Genomic DNA, 3,802 nt, shown 5'->3' on the forward strand with positions numbered 1-3,802 from the left:
AAACACGAATCCCAATTCGCTAATGCTGCCCAAAGCGTCACGCTGCCTCCTAGCTGCTTTCCAAAAGCAGTCGACACCTCCCTGGACCCAACTTGTCTGCCAACTATCTGAAATACCGGATTCCTTCCCGATTATTGAGCAAAAGACACCCATACAATTGCCCTATGCGACTTCCAAAAGAAAGCCTCAAATGACAATAATTACCCAAACCATCTCGTCAACAAACCCAATGCCAAACTAAACGCTACAAGACCCACTGTAGTCTCACATCATACCCGATCTCCAACGACCTACCATTTCCTGATTCTAATCATGTTGTGGCCCTCCCACAGCTTTGTGAACTGACTGACCCACCCTAACCTAAACCATCTGTAGAAATCTGTGACCAAACCATAGATTTGCCACACTCTTACCGCTGCACAGGGACCGGTGAATGCTGCAGGCCACCACGCAGTCTTACAACACTCCCACATTAACTTTCCACTAGCGATTGCTACGGGTCACTACACTAACTCTCCACTAGTGAATGCTACCGGAAAGCCTGTAGTCTTACAACACTTGCACTTTGCCGCAGCCGCCGCCCATGGTCTTACCGGTAATCTATCAATCCGAACACATCCAGAGTCGAGCATGCACTCGACCAAACACCCAAGTTGAAATCGAATCATGACTGCAACCCCAACCTGGGTCCACCAAGGCCTGCTATCTGACACCAAGAAGGTGCCTGCTGGAGTCTTGTCCTCCCCTGTCTGACACTGCAATTCCCAAATCCTCTCTGTTAGGGCTCCTGCCCTACCCTGTCGTCCATCGATGATCCTCAAAGTAGATGGAGCAAGTGAAGTCACTGCCCCTCCCCTCAACATCAGACAGCCGACCTTCTTGTGGGCCACCTGGTTGCAGTGAAAACATAACGGGCTTGCTCCTAGAGTATAATCCTTGTTGACATGACCAACCATGACAAACTTGTAGCAACCCATACCACTGGAACGAAAAAATACATCATGTAGTTTCCCGCATGTGTTGTACTGACTGCTGTCCTGCTAGCCTCTCAAACGATGATCAGAAGTATTGGGTCTCTTCCCAAGACCCTCCACTATATGCACCTGATTTGGCCCCCTCTTCCCAAGGTGCTCCAAATCGATCTCCTACTCTCGGGCTCTAGAAATCATATCATTCAGGGTCTTGCACCATGAAATACTCACAAACTCCCTTATATCATCTCGCAACATATCATGATGCATCACCTTTTTCATTTCCTCATCTGCTGGATACTGAGGAACCAATAAAGCCCTCTCCCCAAACTTGGAAATGATCTCTGTCATAGTCTCATTAGTCAAGCGGAGATCCTAAAAATATCATGCCAACAGCTGCACCTTAATCACCGGTGCAAACTCAGCTCAGAACCTAGTCGAAAAGTCATCCCATGATATAGCGTCAACGACATCATCACCCACCTTACTACCAACCTCTTCCTACCAATCTCATGCCTCGTCCTTCAATAGGCAGGAAGCATATCTGACCTTTGCCTCCTCAGGGCAGAAAATCTTCTTGAACGCGTTAGCCATATCCGCTAACCACCTCCTACTGGAAATGGGGTCCTTCTCCCCATAAAACACAGGAGATCCGCACACAGAAAACTCACAAAAAGAAAGAGTGCGAGCTCCGATGATAGCCATAGCCTCAACACGGAACAAACCCAACTGCTCATCCAAGATCTCATAAATACCGCGAGAAATATCCAATGTGATAAACTCCCGCATCTGCTCACTAATCGGCTCAGTACCTGCACCTGAGACGGAACCAGAACTTGAACCTCCTCCCTAAGTGCTCACCACCAAACTGAAATACAACATGAAAAGATCAAATCATACCCAAAAATCCTCTTTCCTTAAGCTTCTTAGATTCTCCAAGACTCTCCCCGATTCGAGTATGGATCCTATGATTTTAGTAGTACGGGCACAATACTACCTTCCACACATATCCATAATTTCCTGAAGGATCATCCCGAATCCTCTAAATCACCTATTCAATGGATGCACCAAAAATTCACTAAGCAGCACCACAAAACTCATTGATGCACTTCCTAGGCTCTCCTAGGTTCCCGACCTCACCCAACCCTCAACTAGCTTCCTTATGAATATAGTCACATGTAACAGAGATCGGATAATCCTTCGAGCAAAAGACTCAACCCTAGAACGGTTAGACGCAAACAAGAGTTGTGTAATAGGGTCAGATCTATCATTCTAAGATTATCTAACCTATGCTACATGTGACTTAGCATATTCACTTAGCAGTCAATTCACATCACCAAGAGTCCCACAAAGCACCAAGCAAGCAGTATTCAGAAAATGGAAAATCTAACCAGCATACACTAATTAGACCATTCTGTCCACTTATCAAAAATTCATACTAGCATGCAATTCTAAAGCTCATACAATCAGATATATAAAGGCATCTATCCTATCATGAATTCCTGAGCAAATCCTTAACCTTAATCTAGAATGCAATTCATATAATCATATTATATATCATAATAAACATGTATTGGTGTTCTGGGAACCATTTACTTGAGCTCAGCCGATTACACGCATAACACCCCTTTCTTTGATTAGAAACCCCTTTTTAAAAAGAACATTTATTTTATCAAAATTTCAACCAAACCCTCAGTTTGAGTCCAGGCATGCCCAAGAGTATTCCTGAATCCCTCAAACCAAAGCTCTGATACCAACTTGTAACACCCCAAAAATTATATATTCAAACATTCATTTATCTTTATTGAAATATTTAAAAGTAGTCCATAGTAAAAAAAATTATCAGAGTAAAATGCCAAAATCATGAATTACGGAAAAAAATGGGTGTAAGTGGTGCGATCAAGCCGGGACCTTCCCTTTCGAAACAGAAGTACCTGAAACCATAAGCCAAAAACTGTAAGAACAAAGCTTAGTGATTTCCCCAAATACCACATACAATACATATCAAACGAGCCATACATATCCTACCTATCCAACAATCAATAAAAAGTGCTATGTGCCAACCATAGTCTTGCCACTGTGTCACGAGTTGTATCATGCTCTTCCTTGCTAGGCAGGGGGCCAAAACCCTGGGTCTTACAGACAAGTGCTAGAAGCCACCTCCCGGTCTTCCGTGCAGCATCACAAAGACAATTAGCATACAAGCTACAACTAAGTAAATGATTAACTACCAGAGTTCAGACTCTGGTCTTGCATACAGATTGCTAGGAGTCACCTCCCGGTCTTCCATACAATTTCTAAGGGCCACACCTAGGTCATCCTATAAAACATAAACCACATGGGCCGACATTGGTGCCTTCGACCCATAGTACAGTGAGGAGACTCACCTCGAATGCTAAAGCTCACTAAAAGAAATCCCTAGCTGCTGCCTTAACAACTCCCTGAGCTATCAGTACAAAATGACACCCAATTAACACTTGCGTTCCAATTTATGATCTATAATACATACTATAACAACCTGTTACTTTCAATTATGTAAAAGTCAACAAAAGTCAACCAAGGTCAACAAAAGTCAAACTTTCTAAATAAAAGTCAAAAAATTTGATTTGTTAATTTAAAAAGGCTAAATAATAATTTGATACATGGAAAAACCCTTTACTATTAAAGTGTTGCAAAAATCATAAATTTTCCCACTCAACCGAACTCGGATTGGCCACTTACCTCTGACCGAAAACGAGATTTCGGTCAAGACCAAAAACTCTCACAGACCTTATCACTTTGGACCGCGAACCCCTTTGTTCCCCACCAAAAACATGTGAAGCCAGCTTAGA

Source organism: Lactuca serriola, chromosome 4 (genome assembly GCF_051521515.1).
Source record: "Lactuca serriola cultivar US96UC23 chromosome 4, Lser_US96UC23_V15, whole genome shotgun sequence".
NCBI classification, from domain to species: Eukaryota; Viridiplantae; Streptophyta; class Magnoliopsida; order Asterales; family Asteraceae; genus Lactuca; species Lactuca serriola.